This window comes from Sapajus apella, unplaced genomic scaffold, assembly GCF_009761245.1.
Source record: "Sapajus apella isolate SASKATOON/1434 unplaced genomic scaffold, GSC_monkey_1.0 scaffold123, whole genome shotgun sequence".
In the NCBI taxonomy this organism is placed as follows: Eukaryota; Metazoa; Chordata; class Mammalia; order Primates; family Cebidae; genus Sapajus; species Sapajus apella.
This window is the reverse complement of record NW_022437063.1, coordinates 3,190,811-3,199,764: the sequence shown is the minus strand read 5'-3', so window position 1 is coordinate 3,199,764 and position 8,954 is coordinate 3,190,811. Positions and strand designations below refer to the sequence as shown.

Below are 8,954 nucleotides of genomic sequence, written 5' to 3'. Positions count from 1 at the left end.
TTAGTAAAGACAGGGCTTCACCATATTGGTCAGGCTAGTCTGGAACCCCTGACCTCCGGCGATCCAGCCGCCTTGGCCTCTCGAAGTGCTGGGATTACAGGAGTAAACCACCACGCCCGGCTCCGAGCATCGTTCTTTGCTGAGAATTCAAGCATTGAGGCTGCTTTTCATGCCTTCCCCCGATCCATGTTGCAGTGTCCCTGGATTTTCTGTCAGGGACGGCCTGCCTGTGTCTTCCCACCTCCCAGCCCGCTCCGGCATGGGAAGGCCTAGCGTGCTCACCTCCACGGCCCAGGCCCTGCGAGAGACTGGGTTTCATGCCACTCATTCCCGTGCCCTGACGTCCTGAGCCCGCCTGCCGGCCTGGCTTTGCCATGGGGCTGTGCTGGCCGTGTGTCTGGGCTGCCCCAACAGGGCTCCCAGCGTGGCAGGACAAGGAGCCTGGGTGCTGGGGAGCCTGAGGTCTTCTCCCTGAGCACCCAGACCCGGAGCTGGGCCCCCCTGAAGGAGACAGCCAGAGAGAAGGAACAGCCACTGAGGACCAGAAGGGCCAAGGTGACAAGGAGGACCAATCATAAAAACCCATGGAGTTATCTGAAAATAGAAGCTATGAGAATTGATGAAAGCCACTCGGCAGAGAGCAGAGCCTGGAAGGAAACACAGGGAAATGTGACCAGAGCTTGCCTCTGCGTGGGAGAAAGGATGAATAATTTTTCCCTTATGTGCATTTTTCTATATTTTCCAAATTTTCTATAGTGAGCATATGTTGCTTTCATGATCAGAAAAAGGACTATATGACTGATATGATCATATTTATTATAAGTCAAATAGATAAAATTCATGATGAGAATGAAATGAATTATTGTCAACAGTTGCGAGATTAACATAAACAATCATGGTCGTGTTTTGCCAGAAAAGTTATTAAGATGATAGCAGTTGTTCTCGTGTCTCCAGCACGTCACCCTTCAGAGAAACTTTCAAACAGAAAATGAAACTGGGCAGCTCGGCTATGCAAATATTGGTGGCTGTTGTCAGATTCCCGCAACAGCCCTTGGCAGTGGGCTGGGCTGGGTGCTGTTCTCATTTTAAATCCGGGGAGCTGAGGCTCGGAGGAATAAAGGGAACAGCCCCGGGACTTGAACAGAGCCCTGGGGTCCCCCACCCCCTGCTGTAGCTTCCAGGCTGCTTCCCCTGGGGATCCAACGCGTTTCCTGTTGTCCCCAATCTTAAATTTTTTTCCATTATTAGAGGTAGAACCAGCAGCCAGGCTGAGACTGCAATTTGTGAAGATTGCGTTGGCTTCTTTAAAAGAATAATATTTGCACGGATCTCTTAACCACTCGAGGGGCACCATCTAGCTTGTGGGTCATGCTGGGAAGTGGCCCTACTGCCTGTGACAGTTACTTAGCCAGGCAGGGACTGTTTTCCACACGGTGACATTGGGACTGAATGCCACACTCCTCCCTGGGAGTAAAACCTGTGTATAGGACAAGGACTCGAGACACGTGTGTGGAAGAATCTCTGTGGTACAAGCCCAGCCTGGAAGAACTCCTTTGCCAGAGATACCCCTTTTCCGACCTTAGTTTTGAAAAATGGGCCATTTCCAGCCCCTAATAACGGAGGGGGAACCAATCTCCAAATTCAATGTACTTGATCTTAAGTATCTTTCTTTAAAAGTGAGTTAAAAGGCAAACTAGCATACTGTTGTCTTCTCTGTAAGGCAATTTCTAAATTTGGATAAAAAAAAATTGTACTCTAGCTTGAAAATCCAGTGGCTCTCAGAATGCAAGGAAGATACACCACTCTTTGTGCTAAAATCATCTTAAGCAGTTTAAAATAAATCAGAACAAAATGATGTGAGCCAAGCATATGTCTCCCATCCCTTGTTTTTTGAAGGCCGAGCGGGCCGAGCTGCCTAGCACAGCTGCCTGGGTCCAGATCCCCATGGTCAGTGATTTTAACAGAGAGGCACAATGTCGCCGGGACAAAGAGAACTAGGTCTTCCGCTTTCCAAAGACAGCCTCAGTTCTAGGCAAGGATTAAATTCTAGAATAAATCATTACAGAATATAATCAACAGGTAAGATTAATACGTTGAAGACGTTTATTTCCTCTGAGAAAAATGTCTGGCACTTGGGATTTTTAAGCTGTAGGTCGACGTGCACATTTTCAAAAGACCTTTCTTTTCCTTCCCTTCCTCACACTGGGCACAGCAAAACATCTCTGCCTTCTAAAATAAAAACACATGCCACTTTCATTTAGCAAAGAAAAGCCAGAAGGCACAATCTTTGCAGAGATTTTTTTTTTTTAATTAAAAAGTGGGACTGAGAACTTCATTTTATACCTTTTAAGGGAAAGTTACCCTCCTCCCCATGGGTCAGTAATTTAATGCCAAATCACAGCAAAACATCGAATTCCGTCTCCAAGGCTCTAGAATCTCCATCTAGAAGGAGAGATTTTAATTGTAACCTCTAAACAGCAAATGCTGACATGAGTCTTGCTTTCAGAGAGTCTCCAGACTGTGCCAGAACATGACTAATTTATTTTATCTTATCCATCTATCTGTGCACAGGATTAAAATATTTATATCAGTCTGTTCACTTTAAAATGTGCAGCTCCAGACACCAGCTCCAGGGCCACTCCTTAATTTTTCACAGTTTTGGCTTTGCATTGTTTCCAGAAATGCACAGTCCTTGAATGGCGAATGCTTGCAAACGCTGATGAAATCTTTAAGTGGGGAGCCCTGAACACTGGGTTCTCTCACTAATCTGAAAATCTCCTCTCAGGCTGCATGGACGCTGCCTGGCCACAGTGACGGAACTGTTCCAATGCCTGCTTCCCGAGACGGCCTGTGAAATCATGCAGGCCTGAGCCCAGCTTCTAGAAGGAGTGCGCCTCTGGCCAGGGTGGCTGGTGGAAACCAGAGCCTGGCCAAGGGAGCCCCGGCCAGGCTGCCAGGTAGGCAGCAGGCGGCAGGGGGTTAATGTGGGGAGCGGGCAGGGGTGGGGTGGGAAGCCAGCTGGGGAAATGGGGGCTGCAGGGCCCAGCCCGACCAGGCACAGACACAGGGGGCTCTGTCTGCCTGCCCGCTGCCCTGGCACTGTGACTAACCGCCCCACTATTGTGAGTCTGAAGTCAGCCCTTTGTGTCGTGCCCTGGTGTCTGGGAGCACAGCCGAAGAAGCCTTTCCAGCAGCCCCCCTCATTCTGGAACCTGCAGCCCCAACACACATTCTTTCAGCTCTCAGGGTTGCTGGGGGCCGATGAACCAGTGGACGCATCCCTCTCCCTGGCCAGGAAGGGCCACCAGCAAAAAAGAAGCAGAAAACCAGTCTCCACTACTCTGGGTGGGGAAGTGGGGGGCACAGGGACCTGGTAAACCTGCATGCCCACCCAGGTAGCCCCTCCTCCACATGCAACAACTGAGCCCTTGACATGGGGAGAGGCCGAATCGAATGTGGAAAAAATGGCAGAATACCTCGTTCATAGTTTCATCTAAGCAACACATTGAAATATGATTTGGGAAATGTATCTTAGATCACAATGAATTTTGGTACTAAAGCGAATCTCACCTGCTTATTTTCACTTTCCGAAAATGTGGCTATTAGAAGATGCTAAACCACAGACGTGGCTCGCATCTGTGGCTCACGTTGTTTTGGGTGAGCTCGTGGGTTTGGGGGTACAGGGACCTTGAAGGCTGCTTTCTCCTAACGAGATAATGGCACTCCCCACCCATCATTGTCAGGAATACCAGGCCCTCACAGCCACACTGTCTCCTGACCCTGGCCTTGCAGCCCCCTGTTTTGAGAATTGGGACTTACACATGCTGGTGTCTGGGAGCCCTTTGTCAAACACTCGTGTGCACGCGAGGACACCTGCACACCCACATGCACCTACACGGACACGCATGGACACACACACAGCCCTGGCTCCCGTCGAGCGCAGGCTGGAGCAACCTGTCCCGGCTAGCCTTTGTGGAAGCCAGATTCACAGGGCACCCAGGTGCGCCAACCTCCCCAGGAGCCAGATGTCTGACCCTTTGTCCTGGGACAGACAGGACCAACCCAGGACACTCCTGCCTTTCCTGGGCTGGGGCACTTTTGGCTTCCTGGGCCCCTTTCTCCATAAATACTAAAAATCATATTTTACGACTGCATCAAAGACCAATATAACCAGGTTGAATTCATTATCATCTATTCATTATTTTTATAGTCATTTTTTCTTCTGATTTTAAAAGAAATTAAAACAAATCATGTCATGAGTCCTGGGCTCTGTGCCTTGTTGGCGCGCCGGCCCAGACCATCCTCTGAGCTCCCATGCCTGAACCCATGCCCCTGAGTCTCGCCCAGTGAGGGGCACTTGGGCTTGCCTGCCGTTTGCTCAGTGATCAGTCACCTTCTGAGCTCATTCCTTAAGTCCTGCCCTGAATCTACAGTGTGTGAAGCCCTCGACTCCCACCTTATTTTTAAAGCAGAAATCAGAAGTAAGGCCTGGGATGCCAGTGTGGCTGAAGGCCCCAGGTCAGCGGGAACGAAGGCCCCGCACAGTGCAGGGCTGGGGTCTCCAACCGGGGGCCTGGACACCATGTTTAACACCAAGAGAAGGCCAGCAGACTGGGCAGTGACTGGTACCGTGAGGTGCAGCCTCCGAGGGCACCAGGCCCCCACTGCCTCCCATCCTCCACCCCGGTGCAGGCACCAAGGGGCCCCAGGTTCTGGATGGAGGCGCCGAGGAGGCTGGGCTTTCCGGGTCCCCCAGAACCAGCATCAGCTGCTCTGGCCTTTCCCTTCTCAGGGTGCCAAGGCGCCAGGCCTAGGCCCAAACCCTGCTCAGGAAGGATGGGTCCGTGCAGGAGATGGTTAAAATTCTGCATCCTTTTTGCATCCGCCTCCAGAGGAAGCGCTGCTTTTTTTTTTCCCCCTGAAGCAGGGCGGGGTGGGGGGGGAAGGGGGGGAAGCTGAGAGCAGCAATTTGCAGGCCTTGGGATGTTTTTCTCCTTGACAGCCCCGGCCCCGCCTTGCTCCGGCCCTTCCTCCGAGCCCTGTGGCCGCGGCTCAGGCTTGGCGTCTGCCGCTCCTGCCCGGGCCCCTGCACACGCATCCTCCCCTCGGAGCCCCAGCCGGCCCCAGTCGGCGGGGAGGCCGGCCAGGGGCAGGCGGGCAGCGATGCCCGTGTCGGCCACAGCTGCCTGGCACTGCCCTCCTTTGTGCCTGCCTCCTCTGCCAGCCTCCGCTCCCCCCCCCACCCATGAGGCCTGCTCCTGGGCCTGGCCGCATGGCCTGTTGCCCACCAAGCGCCCACCCTGTGCCCACCCAAGGTGCCCTCACCTTCTGGGCCCCCGGCCCCTGGCCTCGGGTTCTGCTGGTGCCCAGGTCGCCAGGCCCCGTCCTCCGTGCTCTGCGTTCGTCCCACCCTGCTGCCCGAGCTCAGCGGCGAGCCTGGCACGGTGCCAGACTGCCTGGGAGCCCAGCCCGGGCAGGGCAAACTTTCCAATGAGGGTGTGTATGGCGGGGGGGCTGCAGGGTGAGGGTGGTGCCAGGGGAGGGAGAGGGCCCCAGGTGCCCGGCGGCCGGCCCCCAGCCCCCAGCCCCTGGCCAGCCTGCGGGGGCCTCCCCTGCCTCCCGACTCCCGAGTCCCACAGAGGCGCAGACAACACGAGCGCTTGAGTCCCAGCAGCCATGTGCAGGAGCCGACAAACAAACAAAAGCCCTTATTTATTTATTTAGTTCACACACCCAGATAAGGAGGCGCCTTTTGTGCACATAATTTCACACACATCAGAACGGAGGCGATGCCACGGTACTCCCCACAGCCCGAGAGCCCCGGACCGCCACCCGGCCCTCATGAATAATTGCACCGCCTCGGCCTGGGCATTTCCATATTTAAATTGGACAGCAGCATATGATTAATTAAGAAGGAAAAAGGCAAAAAGGAAGAAAAGCAGTGGGGGTGGGGAGCTGGACACTCTGGGCAGCGCTATGTGCCAAGGTGCCCGAGGCAGCTTAACTCCTCCCATGCCAGGCCTGAGGGGGAGACCACAGCAGGAGCAGGAGGGAAGGCTCCTGAGACCCTTGGCCTGGAGGGGGGCATGTCCTTGCCCACTGTCCTGTGTCGAGTGCCACCCCAGCCTCACATGCCACCCGGGGAAGGTTCTCTTCCTCCGGTTCTTATTCCGGGCAGCTCACCATTGCTCAGGTCAGAATGTGCCATGCCAGTGCTGCTGAAAGGGACACACGTAGGCCCCTCAGCGGCGCACTTCTGGCGGGGACTGACTTGTCCTTGCCCTGCACACCTTGACCCCACACCCCTACCACGTGCAAGCTGCAGTGCTGCCCGCCGCACTCTCACAAGCCCCCTCCTCCAAAGAGCTGTTCCCTGGCTCTTCTGGCCCGGAGAGCAGCTGGCCTTTTCCGGTTATGGGGCAGGAAGGCCTGCCACCCTTCTAGAAAGATTCTTGGCTAAGGAAGTGCCAGGGAAGGCTATATTCCTAAGGCAAGAGGTGGCCTGGTGGAGCCCTGGATTTAGAGTCTGGCCATCACCAAGGTTTGGCCCTATCCTTTGCCAACTGTGTGGCCTGAGGCAAGTTATCTGGCCTCTCTGGGTCTCAGTCTGCCTGGCTGCAAAATGGGAATGATATGAACGCCCACTCTTTCTGCCCCGTGGGGTCCAGGCAAGCAGGAGCCGCTCCTGGTTGGCAGAGAACCTGCCTGTGTTCCCAGACCCGTGGGGGGCTGAGGTTTTAGTCAGATCCCCAGGACCATGCAGCCCTGCCCCTGCCAAGGCCCCAGGACAGGGGTCAGAAATTTGCTGAGAAAATAATCTGAATTCTTGTGGCCAAGAGTGTCCTAGGGCCACCAGGCCTGGCTTGGTTGGGGGGGGGCCCGTCTGCCCTTGAGTGTAAGTGGGGGTGCGTGGAGTGGGAGGGCTCTGGGGCAGGACCAGCTGCCCAGCAGGAGCCTCCTAGGGGGCCTCTGGGGTCTGGGCAGCATTATCAGCCCCCTTTGCAGCTGGGGGAAGTCAGGCGCAGAGAGGTCAGGAGCATGCCCGCAATCACACCAAAGTGGGGGGCCTGGGATTTAAAGTCCGAGCACCCCAACTTCCGCCCCAAAGCTTTGCTTTGCTTTTTTTGAGACAGGGTCTTGCTCTGTTGCCCCGGCTGGAGTGCAGTGGCGTGATCATGGCTCACTGCAGCCTCGACCTCCCAGGCTCAAGTTATCCTCCTGCCTCAGCCACCCAAGTAGCTGGGACTACAGGCGTGTGCCACCATGCCAGGCTAATTTTTGTATTGTGTGTGTGTGTATTTACCTTTGTTGCTCAGGTTGGCCTCAAACTTCTGGGTTCACGCAACCTTACTGCCTTGGCCTCCCAGTGTGCTGGGATTACAGGTATGAGCTACCGGGCTCAGCCCAAACCCAGGGCTCTTAACTGCCCTACTAGGCACTGTGCTGGCCCCGATCAAGGGAGAGAATTCACATCGGGCAAAGATGTGTTACAGAGAGGCAGCTAAGCGCGCTCCACAATGGGTGGCACAGTCCCCCTCACAAACCACCCCTCAGATCAAACCCCTGGGGAACTCTGCTCCCTCGCGCCCATTGGGCAAGGAATGCATAGCACCAGGCGATGGAGCTAAGAGGCCTGCACTCCTCCAGAGAGCTGTGTGTCTCTGGGAAAACTGACACGCCTCTCTGAACCTGTTGCGACAGCTTTACCATCAGAGGTATGACTGCAGGCCTTCTTGGTTGCCTGTCAGCGGATGCAGGCTCTGCGGGGGCCACGCTGACTTTGCCGCACACCCACCCTCCTGCTCATGCAACAGCCCATTCACGGCCGAGTTTCCACCAGCTGAAGGCTTCCTGGGAGGAAAAGACTCTTCTCCACGGACAAAGCACAGCCCCTTTGAGGGACTCAGCTTCCTTACCCATGAGATGACAAAACAAATCTTCACTTCCCACTGGGCGTGGGGGGATGAAAAGGTAACCTCCATAGAGCGGCCTCAGGTGTGGGGAAGCCACCCAATAGATGACATTCCCCCCGATCCCTCCCTTTCTCCTAGGCCCAGAACTCTGCAGAGTCCTCAAGCTGGTGTCCTTCCAGGCTAAAACGCTTCCACCCCCGAGGCAGCACAGCACAGGTGTGGAAGGGGCATCTGTGGAGGACAACACAGGGCCTGGCCTGGGGTCCTGGGCAAGGCCTCTGTGGCCTCAGTTTCCCCAGATCCTTCCAGGTGTGACCTTGTAGATGGCCGCTATTCTGGACTCACAGCTACTGAAGGGGAGAAAGAGGGAAGGAGGCATTTCTTCAGTCCCCTGGAGAAGTTCAGATACTCAGACTCCCCGATACCATCTTTGCTCGGCAGAATAATGTCCCCAAGATGTCCAAGCCCTAATCCCTGCAACCTGGGAAGGTGCTACCTCACCAGACCAAAGGGACTTTGCGGGTGAGATTCAGTGAAAGATCTGCAGCCGGAGGGCAGCCTGGGTTAGCCAGGTGCACCCAATCCAATCACACGGAGACTCCTTCCCAGCCATGGTCAGAGACAGAATGAGGCAATGCTGCTGGCTTTAAAGATAGAAGGGACGAGAAGCCAAGGCGAGCAAGTGCCGCCAGAGGCCAGAAAAGACAAGGTGTGGATTTTTCCCCTGGACTTCCAGGAGGAACCAGCTCTGCCAATACCTGGATTTTAGCCCTGGGACCCCCATGTCAGACATCTGATTCCCCTTGACTGTAAGGTAATAAAGGTGCATTGCTTAAGCCACTAAGTCAGCCATAAGTTGTTACACAGCTGCCACAGGAAACTAACAGGCCCTCCCCTCTGGCCCCAACATGCCCAACTGCCTGTGAAGGGGAAGGACGGTGCGGGCACAGACCTCATCAAAGTGTTCACACACCTTGCTCTCCTGCGCTGGGCTGGCACGGGGGCCACAGATCTGATCCCTGCCCTCAGGAGCCTTCGCCA

The 8,954-nt window shown here is 55.1% G+C and overlaps 1 long non-coding RNA gene and 1 pseudogene across 1 annotated transcript; one reads left to right on the top strand and one right to left on the bottom strand.

Annotated features, from left to right (window-relative positions):
• Nucleotides 1–797: 797 nt before the first annotated feature.
• LOC116538900 lies at nt 798–7,174 on the bottom strand. Its single transcript, XR_004263831.1, has 2 exons — nt 5,326–7,174; nt 798–2,442 (listed from the first exon to the last, which is right to left on the bottom strand). It is a non-coding gene; the product is annotated as an uncharacterized LOC116538900 (long non-coding RNA).
• Nucleotides 5,164–7,389, top strand: LOC116538897 (annotated as a pseudogene).
• Nucleotides 7,390–8,954: the final 1,565 nt, after the last annotated feature.